General features: G+C 46.7%; 1 long non-coding RNA gene across 1 annotated transcript; it reads left to right on the plus strand.

Annotated features, from left to right (window-relative positions):
• The first annotated feature begins 305 nt into the window (after window positions 1–305).
• On the plus strand, window positions 306–14,309 carry LOC121826176 (uncharacterized). Its single transcript, XR_006068488.2, has 4 exons — window positions 306–2,008; window positions 3,293–3,759; window positions 4,937–10,518; window positions 12,204–14,309. It is a non-coding gene; the product is annotated as an uncharacterized LOC121826176 (long non-coding RNA).
• The last annotated feature ends 763 nt before the right edge of the window (window positions 14,310–15,072 follow it).

Here is a 15,072-nt window from a genome sequence, read left to right on the forward strand (position 1 = left end):
GACTGGACCTCCCTGGACTGAGTCTACCAAGTCGATCACAGTCCTCGGGGGAGGACTTGTCCTGGAGGAGATGGGAATGGAGGGTGGGCTGGGGGTAAGGGGAGGGCGTGGGAGGGGGGAGAATAGGGGAACCCATGGCTGATATGTAGAACTGAATGGTATTGTAAAAATAAAAAATATATATCACAAAAAAAAAAACTGTTACATCAAAGAATACTGAGACATAAAAATAAATGGTCATTCATCTTAAAAAAAAAAAAAAAAAAACGAACCGAGAAAAAAAAAAAAAAAAAAAAAAAAAAGAATTCCTCTAAGGCTAGGGATGTAACTTAGTTGGAGTGCTACATGGATACTGGTCGTACACTTTCAACCTAGCCTTCAGGAGTTAGAGGCAGGGGAGTCAGAAGTTCAAGGTCACCCACAGCCACATACTAAGTCTGAAGACAACTTGAGCTATATGAGAGAGATCCTGTCTCAAAAAGTAAAAGATATGGCAGGGTAGGGCCTGGGGGGATGTAAAAGAAAACAAATATCCTTTAACCTTTGATAGACCCATCAGTGAAGAACTTGGGTTCAAACCCTAGTTCTGCCAGTTAAAAACTGGGCGAACCTGGACACAAGGCTGTCCTGCCTGCTGTAAGGGGGTGACCAAGAACACGGGTACTGGATCAAGCACCTGGCACTGAGATGGCTTGCCACAGGTCCACTACTGTCCTCCTTTTAAACCTGTGAGGTCACCTCAGACAGGCACAGACCACAGAAGTTTTGTCTGTTTCAGGAAAATTCCTTTGCACACACGCTTTGTGCTCTGTTTGCAAATCATAGTGCCTCGAATACAATGATTACGGCGGGGCTAGTGGTGATTATAGAAATGAACACTTAGGGGTAATTGCCGTGCTCGTGTATGATATATTGACACAGGCGCTTTACATGTATTGACTTAGTTTCTTTGCCCAACCATCTTTATGAAGAACGTACTATGATTTTCTTCAATTGTAGATGAAGAAACTGTTGTAGTGACGTTAACTCATTTCTAAGGTTACGGCACTAATAAGTAGAAAAGTCTAGATTCACCATACTCTACTGATTTTCACAGTGTATACCCAATGACCGTTTGTCAACTGAAACCAAGTATTTGCGAATGAATTATTGTCAAAGGCTATGCTGAGAAAAAAGAAACAGGGTTGCAGAAGATGAGCAGATAGCCTGTGGTTCCCTCTGTCCCTGCATAGCTTGTCCCCTCACTAGGAGGTGGATTCTATCTCCCTACCCATGTGAAACTGGGTTTGCCTGTGGCTGCATCGCTATGTAGCCCCAGGTAGGCTTAGAACTCCCTATTTAACTGAGTCTACTTCTAATTTATAATCCTCCTGCCTCTGTGTCCTGAGTACTGGGATGCCATCCCACTAATTACCACTAAGAGCAGTGTGAGTGTTCTCGTTCTTTTTCTGGTTTGCTTGTTTATTTTCCATTGCTGAGGATGGAGCCAAGGTCTTCTGCATGCTCGGCAAGCGCTCTGCCACTGAGCTACAGTCCCAAGTCTGTACGTGGCTACTCTGATTAATAGGGCTTTGTACAAGTGACTCTGGGAAACCTTCAAGCTTAGGTCTTAGGGGAACTTGCAATTCTTTGGTTATGTTTCCTATAGGGGAAAGCCAGCTGCTGTGATGTGAAGAAACTCAAGCTAGACAACAGCAGGGTGTATGTACTTAGATATGGTGTATCAATATCCACGTCCTCCAATGGTCCCAGCTCAGACTCCGTACTTCCAAGGAAAAACAAACTTCTCACAACATTGTCATCTTCCACAGGGGACCCATGGGGAGACCTCCAGCCAGGCCCTTCCAGAGAGCCACAGGGAACAGTAACACATTGTTTTTACCGCCAAGCTTCGCTGAAATTCTTTGACTAGCAGTAGAAAACCGGTTTCGTCCTGCCATACAAAATCCTCTGTACCAGAAGCGCGAGGGAGCAATTTCCACTTAACCTCAATTCCAAGAAAAGCTGGGTAATGAAGTATCCTCTCCCTGCCTGCCCGAGTCCAGCCATAGTCACGAACTGTGAATTGTGTGTTCTAGAAGAGACCCTCTCACTTTGGCTGGCCCAGGGCTCACTGCCAAATGCTTCCCCTCCTAAAGTCGGGCAGTAGCCATCATTTGCAATTGTAATTGACTTTTCATTTTACTCTGTGGCTTCTCTATTTTTTCCTTTACATACACCTATCTAGGTTCTTATTCTCGCCCCCGCCATTTCCCCCTTCTTCTTTCCCTCTCTCCCAACCTTCCTCCCTTTCTTCCTCCCCACTCCTCCTTTTTTTGGAGACAGGCCTCTTGTTGCCCAGGCCGCTCACAGATCCACTATGTAGCTGAGGATGCCCTTGAATCCCTGATCCCCCTGACTCCACCTACCAAATGCTGGAATGACAGGCATGTACCTCTATGCCTAGCTTCCCTGCACACTTTCTTAAATAATTTCTGGCATGTGACAGGGCATAATGGACATAATTCATATATATATAATGCTTTCCAGAAAGAAATGAACAGAGTTTTTTTAAAAAAAGAAAGTCACGAGGTTGGGCTAGACCATGGTCTTGTCCTCCAGGAGAGAGACCTTCAGTCCCATGGTTATTGTGTCATTTTCACGGTGGCAGTAATAGGAGAGATAGTGGATGCACTTTGAGAGGACAGAATGAGTCAGTACTGTGGGGATAGCCTTTCCAGCTGGGTCTTGTGGGGATGCAGGGCCAGCTCTGAGGACACACAAAAACCAGTGCAGAACCCAAAGACGTTTTGTGCTAGCATGGGGGAGAGCCAGCAGATGATGTATCTTGTACCGTGTTCAAGGCCACTTGTTGGCTGGAGGTGAATTTAAATCAAAGACTGTAGCTAAATTATAAAGGCCTTGTGGAGGGGGGAGGGGTGTCTTACTTCCTCCTCTAAGGGGCTTCACTGTCAACACAGGAGCTTAGATTCCAACTCCACATTCCGCAGGGGAGTCTGCCCTCTTCCCCTGGTGAAGTTACATTGCTGCTTCCTGACATTGCCCGGTTCCCTAAGCAAGGCTGGGTGGCATGATCCTAGACTCACAGAGAGAAACATGGAACCATGGTGGCTGCAGCAATGTTTGGTGCTAAGACTCTGGGGAATGTTTACTTTGCATTCTTCTCCCCTTATGCTTTCCAGAGTTCCTATAATGAGCATTGTTACTTGCAGAATGTTGGAAAATAAAAAATAGGCTTTATTTTTGCAATGCCTTCTGTGGCATACTAAAAGGACTTTCGCTTGTTTTGTAGGCAGCAGAGAGACATCGGACTGTTTGGGAAAGAAATAATCCCATCTGGTCCGGGAGGAGTGCCCAGTGCTGTGTGGAGGTATGTCTCTAGAGCATCCGCTGGTGCCGCGCCCCAGAAGCACCAAGGACCACAGGATGATTCTACAAGCATTGTGGACGGGCTCCAGTGTAAGGCCCCTTCAGCAACCTCTCCACTTCCGCGTCTGCTGTTGCTTGGCAACCGTCTCAGTGACACCCTTTCTTTTCTGCCAACAGCTCTTCCAAACCTGCCATTTCTTTCCCGGCTCTGCCTGTGCTCTCTCTACAGGTGATGGCAGAAGGAACTCATTATAGTTAGGATGCCGTGGGGATTTTCTCCTGCCTTCTTTCTGCTGCCTTTTAGGCCTGGCGACTCAGCAGCTAAGTCCCAATAAATGTGTGATATCTTCTCAAATCCGAAGGGGAAAAAAAAATGAACTTTTGTTAGAGGTAATATTTTAATGTAATGTATTTTAATGCATGATATTTGCTTTTGTTATAGGGACAGATCTGAGTTTGGAGGACTCCTGGTGAGATTTTTCAGATTCTTGTGTTTCAGGACTATGACATGTACCAGGGACAGACAGTTAGAAACAGAAACAAGGATAATTTATTAAGAAAGGGTAAGGCATTCCCAAGACTGGGAACAGGCTTGTGAGCTCATAGGTAGCAATTCCCTCCTACACAAAACCTTCCAACTTGCGGGGGTGGGGGGCGGGCACTCTTAAAACATAGGCTGTTCTAAAAGGAGCCAGAACATTACCTCCTGCAGGGGACCTTGTTAAGCTCAAGAAGTAAGAAACTCAAAGGCTTCAGGAAGCCTAAAACTGACCAGGTCCACTGGGCCCCCCCTTCCCTAAGCATTTATAAGCTATAAGGACTCCTGACGGACATGGTCAAACAAATCAAGCTGCTGTAGAGCAGGCTAAGAGCAGCTGAGCTGCCTGGAAGAGGCAGAGACTGAGTTGCCCAGAAGTGATGCTTTTTAAATTGTCAAGCACTGAGCTTCAGGTTTCTGGCTTTTGTGAGGCACCATGCCGGTGTATGTGTGTGTGTGTGGGGAGGGGGGGGGAGGCGGCTTTTGGTGATGCAGCTGTCTTTAGGTCATTTGGGTAACCTCTTCCCCATATTCCTGTAAGAAATCTCAATAAAACTCACCAAGTGGGACTTCGGCAATTTCTTTACTTTAGTCTTTCGTTGGTTCCCTGTCTGGGGTGAGTAGAGATTTGTCCACATCTTCCCAGGAATAGCTGAGAAACACACACACACATACACACACACACACACACACACACACACACACACATACACACATACACACACACCCCACATGCCCATGAGGCTCATGACCTTTTACAGGCACCTGTTTTCCTTATGTTTATATCTCAAAGGCTTTTTTTAAAGACATTCTCTGTTACCTGCAGCCCAGGTGGGCAATGGGTTCCAAGTCTACCAACTAGCTTCTTTCATATACTGATTTTGCTGATGCCACCTCCAATCCCTACCCCCCACTCACGGCTTCAATTCCTGTAGTCACAGAATGGTTTTAATGACAGGAGACCGAAAGGCTGAAGTGCCCATAGTCCACGATGCGGAAACCTGTCAAAGTATTTCTTCTGTCTTACAGAGTGTGACCTTTGTTCTAAGCAAGCCTTTCTGTTGGAGACAGTCATTCCTGTCAGCAATTACTGTGGAAACTCTACTCTCTCAGCTTCAATCTCTATGCTTCCTGGAACCTCCCCTCATTGTGTAAGCAAATGGACAAACCTCCCCTTCCTGCCATCCCCCTGCACTAGTTTCTTTGTACCCTTGTCACTGAAGGGAAGGCCACAAGAAGGGAAGGGTGGTCCATGCTCATTAGCTCTACTGTCTCGATATCCAAGAGTCCTCAACCCAGTGGTTCTGGGTACCAAAACTTCCTAAGCCAGTCTCTGGAGGAAGGACAGAAGGCTGAGTGATGTGAGTTCCCTAAGGAACTCACCGCCACAAGCCCTTGTAGGCTACTCCCTGAGAGTCACCAAGTGCTTCCTATCAACTAAGTCAGTTTCTATGGTCCACAGGAATAATTGCTTATTCCCAGGCATTAGAAATAGTAGCCCGGATTTCAAATGCTCACCGTTCACAGCCTTTACTAATAAGTCTTCCACAAACTCAAGCAACTGAGTGTCTTCAAATGAGCCCCACGGGCTGTCATAAACACAATGGGGCGGAGTCTGGAATCTGGAAACAAAGGTATTCTGACTCTGGATGAGAGAGTGAACCAGCAACCATTCATGCCTACCCTGTGCCAGCACAGAGAGGTCACAGCTAAGAGGGGCTCATGGAGAGTGTGCCACACAGTGCCAAGAAGCTTCCACTCCACATCTTGGAAAGGAAGGCATCAGCAGAGGCACCCCGGAGCAGAGCAAAGCATCCAGAGTGCCTAAGAAGAAGTACGAAGCAACTCCCCTTCATGGGGCCTGCCTCTGTGCCAGGCAGGGCAAGGTACTGCCATAACATGCTCTTTAGGAGGCTGGCACGCAGGAAGTTCTCCAGGGAGGGCTGTTGGCAGCAACATCTGTGACACAGAAGGAAGAGAAACACCCTGGCAGAAGGAGAGGTAGATGGTGAAGGGGCCTCAATAAAGGTCTCGGCTGCCCAAACAGGGAACTCAGGAGACTGGGGAGGTTGAATAATTCTCCATGGTCATACAGGTGGGAGTGACGTGGCATCTCGTAATATTAAAACTGACTTTGGAGAAGCCAGAGAAACTTAGAACTACAGGGTTGATGGTTTCCCAAAGTGCCATAGAACGCTAAGTACAGTTCCAGCACACCTGGGCTCTTACAAGTACACAGGGAGGATGGACCAAGGAGAAAACATCTGGAACAGCTGGAGGGAGAAACCGTGAAGCAAGAGGTTGAGAACCTATTCTAGAGAATGCTTAGGGGAAGGTATGTGTAAGCCTAGGCAGGGCCTGGGGCCCTAGATACAAAGGAATGAGGAAACATCAGGTGGGCTCCTCCAGGCCCGGAGCCACCTGGTAGACTCTCTGAGGAAGAAATGTACCTTTCAGAGACAAGGCGATAGCAGTAATGTGAAGGGTGGATTACAAACAGGAACCATCACAGATACATCACATTACAAACAGGAACCATCACAGATAAGAGGGCTGCGATGATGCAGCAAACCCAGAGAGAGGACAATGAGAGTCGGACTCAGTAGATAACAGGGTGGACAGACAGAGAGATTTGCCGGAGATTGCGTCAGATTGATTGGAAAGGTTCAGAAGCTGACTCGGGAGAAGGGGGCAGGGAGTAAAGGTAACCTTGAGCCTTGGTGCTGCTGGTTTCTGGGAAGAGACGGTCCCATGGGCAGAGGAAACCTACAATACATTGTAGAGTCAATAGTGTGTGTGAGGTCACTGCAGGGCACTTGGAGGGTATTCATGAAGAAGATGACCAGGCTGGTTGGAAGCCCACATACAACGTGTGTGAGGTATAGGCAAGTTATGGAACAAGTGATGGTCGAAATCGTGGGGGTAAAGGAAGGATCTGGGGGCCACAGCAGAGGTGAAGAAAAGGGAAGGAAGTAAAGGAGATGGAGAGGAAAGAAGGAAAAGAAGCAGGAGAGGAGGACTACGTTCCAACATGGTGGCTCACATTTGTTTTTCTAGCATTCCTGAGGCTCAGGCAGGAGGACCAAAAGTTCAAGGCCAGCCCCAGCTACCTTGTGAAACCTGCCTTAAAACAAACAAACAAACAAACAAACAAAATGATTTGCAAATTGGAGAAGGTCAACAAATCAGACGTGAAATGTTGGAACATAAATCAATCATTTTTGAGAACCGGTGTCATATATCCCAGGGTGTCTTTCAACTCGCTATGCAGCTGAGCATGACCTTGAACTTCTGATCCTCCTTTCTCTACCTCCTAAAGTTGGGGATTACAGGTATAGGCCACCATTCACGGCTTATGCAGCACTGAGGGCTGAACCTAGGGCCTCGTGCATGCAGGCAGACACTCCACTGCCTGAGCTACATACACGGCCCAAGACATTTGAGTTAAGTATTAAAAGATCCATCACCATCTTAGAAAGAACATGTTCAACAGAATGAAAGTCACACCACCAGGGACTGGAGATCCCAGCAAAGAGTTTGGACTCAGGAATCTGGTAGGCCCACCTGGCCCCCATTACTTACTAGGCTTATAGTCTTCAAGGAGCATTCTGTTTCATTAACTCATCTGTACACATTTGGATGGTGAGTTATCTTTAGTGAGACTAGAGATCAAGTAGGTTATACATTGGGAGAGCAAGACATATTAATTGCTCAATAAAAATGCTGGTGGTGGTAGTGGTGGTGGTGGTGGTGGTGGTGTGTGTGTGTGTGTGTGTGTGTGTGTGTGTGTGTGTGTGTGTGTGTTGCCAAGGATCACACCCAGGGCTAATGCATGCTTGGCAAGCACTATCCACTGAGTACTACCCCAACCTTTGGCTTATGCGTTTATTTGAGCTTTTGGTGAGGAAGAGGATAAAGTGGATTGCATTCATTCTTTTGCTGCACAGTAGGAAATCATCACAAACTGGGTGCCGTGGTGGGTGATAAACCGACTCTGTCATGAGCCTAGAAGTCACAAGCCTAAAGTTGAAGAGTTATCAGGGCCAGACTTCCCGACAAGGCCCGAAGAGAGATCGTTCTCCTGGCCTGATCCAGGCTTTTGGGGATCCCAGATGGTTGGAAGCACACAGAGGCAGTGTTCACCTCTGCTGCTATCTTCTCATGACCTTTGTTCTCAGAACATGCTGACCGGGACAAAACTGATTTCACCCAAGCCGAAATGCCCCTGCTTTATCTTTATCTAATGTCAGAACGGGGGTGCATCGCTGGAGGCAGGGTCAGTGGCTGTAGCACGCTGTGCACACCCCACTGTGAGCCTCTGTTACAGTTTGCTGAGAACCTGTAAGAAAAAGCAACTAGGATTAGTGTCCAGCTGGATTCGTACGCAACGGTCGCCCGTAGGCCACACATCTCCAGTGATTTTGCCTAGTTGTTCTGAATTAAATCTTCAGAGGCTGTTTCCAAACGATGCCATGTTCTGAGTTTGAGATGGATACCAGCCTGGGTCAAATATACTTCCATTACATGAGAACAAGGCTTGGTTTGGAGGCGTCGGTGGTGTTTGTGTTGAGGAGGGGAGAAACATGGATGTATCTCATGGCCTTGGGAAGGCCAATTCTTTGCTGGGATGGAAGACTGGTGGGCAGAGGGATCCAGTGGGGGGCAGTTGAGGTCTTGCCCAGGGAAGGGGCAGGGCAGCTTGGCCAGAGGCAGCATCATGCCTGCACAGTTCAGTGTAAGCAAGAAGAGATAGGAGAAGACAATGTGTAAATCGGCTTCACATCACTCTAACAAACACCAGAGACCATCAGTTTATAGAGAGGAAAGGTCTATTCTGGCCCATAGTTTTGGAGGATCAATTGGGCTCCGAGATGAGGCAGCAGATCGGGGCAGGAGTGATGTCATAGCCAGGAAGCCAGAGTTCCTTTTGTGGGTAAGCCCCCAGTGACCTGAAGGACTCTCACTAGGGCTCACATCTTAAAAAGATCCACTAATTCCTAAGTGCACCACTCTGTGGACCAAGCCTGCAACACGAGCACTTTGGGGACACTCAAGATCCAAATACTGTCAGAGCATATGGTGAGGGACGTGGACTTTGTCACCTGGCTAGTCAGTTACATGAGCAATTATTTGCTGAAAATTGTAGAGGGAGAGATGATTGAATGGGCTAACAGGAAAACATAGGCTTCAACTATTACCTTGGTGTGTGCAACCCCATGTGTGGTCCTATTTCAAGCAGCAGTGAGGACTCAGGTGAGCCATTAGAAGCTAGCCACTCATTAAAAAAAGATGTTGCAGGGTTAGAGAGATGTTCAATTGGTAAGGAGCTTGCCCTGGAAACATGAATATCTGGACTAAATGCCAAGCACCTATGTAAAATGCCAGGCATGATGCTGCGTGCTTCTAGTGCCAGCCCTGGGGAGGTGGAGACTGGTAGATCTCTGGGTCTCTCTGGCCAGTGGCCTAGTTGAATCAACAAGCATCAGATCCCATTGAGAGTCCCTGTCTCAGAAAACACAGTAGAAAACCTTCTGAATGATACCTGAAGGTGGACCTCTGGCCTTCACATGCATGCACACACGTGCAAACGTACAAAGGACTTTGCTGAGTAATGACACATACAAAATCATGGTGGGCTCTGTGAGGGAACTGCAGGACAGGTTGTCTTCCTTTAAGATTGTTTATTTAGCCGGGCGGTGGTGGCGCACGCCTTTAGTCCCAGCACTTGGGAGGCAGAGCCAGGTGGATCTCTGTGAGTTCGAGGCCAGCCTGGGCTACCAAGTGAGTTCCAGGAAAGGCGCAAAGCTACACAGAGAAACCTTGTCTCGAAAAAACAAAAACAAAACAAAACAAAAGTTTATCTAAAGCTTCTGTAAGGCAAAGGACATGGTAAAGAAGACAAAATGGCAGTCTACAGAATGCGAAAAGATCTTCACCAACTCCACATCTGACAGAGGGCTGATCTCTAAAATATATAAGGAACTCAAGAAATGAGACATAAAAAAAAAAACAAATAATTCAATTAAAAAATGAGGTACTGACCTAAACAGAGAATTCTCAACAGGAATCTCAAATGGCTGAGAAACAAAGAAAAGTTCAACATCCTTAGTCATCAGGGAAATGCAAACCAAAAGGACTCTGAGATTCCATCTTACAACTGTCAGAATGGTTAAGATCAAAAACACAAGTGACGGCTCATGCTGGAGAGGAGGTGGAGCAAGGGGACTAATCCTGCATTGCTGAGGGGAGTGCAAACGTGTGCAGCCACTTTGAAAGTCAATGACAGTTTCTCAGAAAACTGGGAATCAATCTACTTCAAGACTCAATGATACCACTCTTGGGCATATACCCAAAGGATGCTCAACCATACCACAAGGACAAGGACACGAGCTCAGCTATGTTCACAGCAGCTTTATTCCTAATAGCCAGAAATTGGAAACAAACTGCATGTCCCTCAACTGAAGAACTGATAAAGAAAATGGGGTACATATACACAGTGGAGTATTACTCAGCTGTTAAATACAATGACATCACGAAATGTACTGGCAAATGAATGAAACTAGAAAAGATCATCCTGAATGAAGTAGCCCAGACCCAGAAGGACCAACATGGTATGTACTCACTTATAAGTGGATGTTAGCTGTAAAGTAAAGGTCAGCTGTGCTGCAATTCCCAGACCCAGGGAAGCTAAGTAGCAAGGAAGGCTCAAGGGGAGACGCATGAATCTCACTGTGAAGCAGGAGTAGAAGAGACATTTCCGGTGGAGGTGGAGAGGGGTCTGGATTGGGGATGGGCATGGGAACAGTAGGGATCAGGTGGTGGAGAGGATGGAGGGAGTCCTGGGAGAGACAGTGGAATCAGAGGGCATCTCTGGGATGAGCTAGAATCCTAGAGCAATGGAAACTCCCAGGAATCCATGAGGGTGACCCTAGCTAGGACTCCTGACAATGAGAGATACAGAGCCTGAGCCAGCCATCTCCTGTAACCAGGCAAGACTTTCCAGTGAAGGGACTGGGACACTAAGCTAGCCACAAAACCTTCCACCTACAATTTGTCCTGCTTATAAGATGTGCTGGGGTAAAAACGGGAGCAGAAATTGTGGGAGTGGCCAATGACTGGTCTGGTTTGAGACCCATACCATGAGAGGGAGCTCACCTCTGACAGAGTGTGGAGGGCCAGGACAGGATAGCCCAGAGACCTGGGATAGAACCAAACATAACTTATCAGGGACTAAGGGGGTCCAGCCCCTCAACAGTCCCCTCCCAGGGTCCGGGAAGAATCTACAACCAGCTGATAATTAATCTTTGATGAAAAGAAATTAATCTATGTACACGAAACTCCTTAGTTCATACACTTTATTATTCTGTGATAGTTCTCTCTCTACACAGCTTCTATTCTGCTCTCGTGTCTAGCTCCTTTCTTGCCTGATTTCTCTATATTTATCTACTGTCCCCTCTAGGTTCTATCTTAATTCCTTCATCTAGTTCTGTCCCTTCTAGGTTCTCATCTATCTAGTTCTTTCTCCTATCAGCTCCTCTCCTGTCTCCTTCTCTCTCATCTGGCTCTTCCTCATCTTGTTCTTCCCCATCTGGCTCTTCCTCATCTTCCATCTCATTCCTCTAGTCCTCTCTTTTAGCCCTTCAATCTAGTTCTTCCCCATCTCAGTTCGTTCCTCTCAAGTTCTTACCCATCTAGTTCTTCCATTCTCTTTTGTCTTCTCCCCCCTGTGCCCTGGAAGTCCCGGTATAAAAAGGGAGGGTCTGAGCTAAATTGTGTAAAGCTATTACTTAACGTCCACCTCTCCTAGGTGGTGTCTCCTTGTGGAATTTACCATAAGTCAGGAGACTTGCACGTGGGCTGTTATCATTGTTAGTCCTTGGAAGTTGGGCGACCACCTGGGTGGTGTTTCCTGTAGTCCTTGAAAGTGGCTAAGGGAGATAATCTGATTCCAGAGAAAGCCTTTCCTGAGGCTGTTCTCCAAATACCTGGAATGTGTATGTCCAGAGAGTGATCAGTCTACACTGTTAGTCCTTCTTAGGGGAAAGTCAATTGGAAAAACTATGAAGGCACACATGATTTTCATAACAGAATACAGCTGATATATAACAAGCCAAGAAACACCAAAAACTCCTTGGAATTTGGCTTCCTCTGGAGGAGTTCCCTGATCCCTCCAGGTAGTGACTTTGCTATAACCAGCTGAGTTCTTATGATATATTCCTGTGGCCTGCAGCAATAACTGGGGGGGGGGGGGGAAGTCAATGAAATGATTCCTAATGATATTCTGCTATACTCATAGATTGATGCCTAGCCCAGTGGTCATCAGAGAGGCTTCACTCAGCAAACAATGGAAACAAATGCAGAGACCCACAGTCAAACATTAGGCAGAGCTTGGGGAATCCTGTGGAAGATGAGGAGAAAGGATTATAGAAGCCAGAGGAGTCAAGGACACCACAAGAAAACCCACGGAATCAACTAACCTGGGCTCATAGAGGCTCACAGAGACTGAACCAACAACCAGGGAGCCTGCTTGGGACTGACGTAGGCCCTCTGCATGTATGTGACAGTTGTGTAGCTTGTTCTTCTTGTGGGACTCCTAACAGCGGGAACAGGGACTGTCTCTGACTCTGTTGCCTGCTTTTGGGACCCTTTCCTCCTACCGGGTTGCCTTGTCCAGCCTTAGTAGAAGAGGAGGTGCCTAGTCTCACCACAACTTGATATACCATGGCTGGTTGATATCCATAGAAGGCCTGCCCTTTTCTGAAGAGAAACAGAGGAGGAGGGGAGGGACTTGGAGAAGAGAAGGGAGGGAAACTGCTGTTGGGATGTAAAAACAATAACAACAAAAAAATAACAAGTACAAAAAAGATAGTTTATCTAATTACAGAGCATAGGACTTAAGTCTGGCGTTCACTATTAAAGCAACAGAAGGAAACACCACACAATTAACATGTATCTGGGTTCGTGTATAATCCAGAAATCATTTAAAGTAAATCCAGCACCCATGTTCAAATCATTTCCAAATCTACAGCAAACATTAGGGGTGCAGAGTATGATTTGCAAACCAAGAAAGAATTACTGGGGTGGGGAGGAGCCCTGTGTTCCTTGGGTTTGGACAGGGAATGGCAGAGAGATGTCATTTCTGCATGGACTCTTTCTCGGGTGTGAGGATGGCTATGTGAGGAAAATCCTGTATTATAGCTGCATGCAGAGTCATGTCAAGTTGGACATGACTGGAAAAGTTGGCCGATGTGTCTAGTGGCAGGATTTCTTTGGGGCTGCTGAGGAGTCAGTGTGTAACACTGTGCATGCATTCACACACGGAAGATAAAACTGTCAGAATCCGGGCAGAGTCTCACTGGAGCCTTTGTGGACCAGATTCAGATAAGGCTCTCTCCTTCCCATTCTTCAGTCAAGAGGCCAGGAGGGGGCCAAGGATATAGTCTACTTGGTATGGCACTTGAGTAGCATTTAGGAAGCCCTGTGTTGATTCCCTAGCACCCCACAGACTGGGTGTGGTGGCACACACATGTACTCCCAGCACTTGGGAATTAGAGGTAGGAGGATCAGTTAAAATATCACTGGGTCATTCTCAGAAGTACAGCAAGTTTGAGGTCAGCCTGGGCTACAGGTGACCTCGCTTCCAAAAACAAACAGCAAACAAATAAAATAAAAAAGCAAAGAAACCAGAGGTGGTGCTGCTTAGCAGATGAGTGGAGGTCAATGGTAGCTCTTGCTTTGATACCCTGATCGTGCAAGTCTTATCCTCAGACTTTTGAACTTTAGACAATGATATGCCTCTAGTCCAGTGCCATAGCATCTCAGTCACCCATCACTTCTGCTTCAGGGAGAATGTTCATCAGCCACTAGCTTCCTAAGTACCACATAATTCTTATACGCTGTCATTATACAACTGGTTCATGCCTTCCTTAGCCATCTGGGAGGTCCAGTGAACAGGCACATCTGATGTCCTTCGTACGTTGAGAGACTTAGATTGTGAGCCCACACACAGTTTGATTAAAGAGCACTGTGAGTAAGCCAAGGGCTGTAAACATGGGTACTATGATAATAAATGAGAGGCAGCTGGGTTAATTGATGCTACTTGACAGATCAAGGCAGTAATTATGGAATGATCCAGTCTGGTGTGCCCCAAAGAGTGTCAAGGACCTTTTATGCAAAGAGACGGGTCAGAAAATTTGCATCCCACTCACTTCTGAGACCACAGGAAATAATATTAAGCCTCGAGTTCTGATAAGTGGAAAAAACTGCTTGGCATTGTCTGCCTACCTGTCTGTGTGCCTCTTTAACTATCTGTCTGTCTGCCTGTCCATGTATCTTTATAGTCTTTTAACTTTTCAGCCAATTGGCAGTTCTGAGACACACTGGGTCTCCATACCCCACCAAATCTCAGGCTCTTTGCAGATCCATCCGGGGATGACATGCCTGGAAAGCTTTTCCCCGGTGAGAATATAATGAGAAGAGGATAACTCAGGAATACCAAATCACAAGGCTGCAGGACTTATCACAATGACGTCACTGCTGCTGTGGAATTGCCGATTCTTCCTTGTTAGATCCTGATGCTTTCCATTTGCATGTTCAGTTGCCCATTAAAGCCCCCAGATCCCTGAACTGGTATAGATTTATTTATTTCAAAAGAGCTGTCGTGAACTGACTGTAAAAGGGAATGGTGCGAAAGTGTGTGCATTTCTCTGCAGTTTGCTTTCACAGCTCATTTCACAGATGGCATGCAGATGTGCATCTGCACTCTTGGGTCTCTCAACATTTAAATCTTGAACAGCCTGCTTCTTTCCCTGTATCTTTCAACTCCTACTCCACCTGCCTTGGAGACATTGCTTCTGGGATGGTCTGTAGCCCCTCCATTCCAGGTACCCATCCCGAGCTTCCTGCCTTCCCTGCTCATCCAGCCACATTCTCAACTCAGTGGTTAACACTGCCAAAAAAATCAGAAGCAGAAAGGCTGGCATTATCTTTGAGGGGTTGAGAGGTGTATCACAGAGGGGGTAGGGCTTGGGGGTTTCAAAAGTCCATGCCTTTCGAATTTAGTTCTCTCTGTCTCCTACTTGTGAATATGATGTAAGTGCTCAGCTGTTCCTACCACTGTGCCTTTGTTCCATCATCATGGACTGTAACTCTCTGAAACTCTGAAA

The sequence above is a fragment of the Peromyscus maniculatus genome, chromosome 1 (assembly GCF_049852395.1).
Source record: "Peromyscus maniculatus bairdii isolate BWxNUB_F1_BW_parent chromosome 1, HU_Pman_BW_mat_3.1, whole genome shotgun sequence".
Taxonomy (NCBI): domain Eukaryota; kingdom Metazoa; phylum Chordata; class Mammalia; order Rodentia; family Cricetidae; genus Peromyscus; species Peromyscus maniculatus.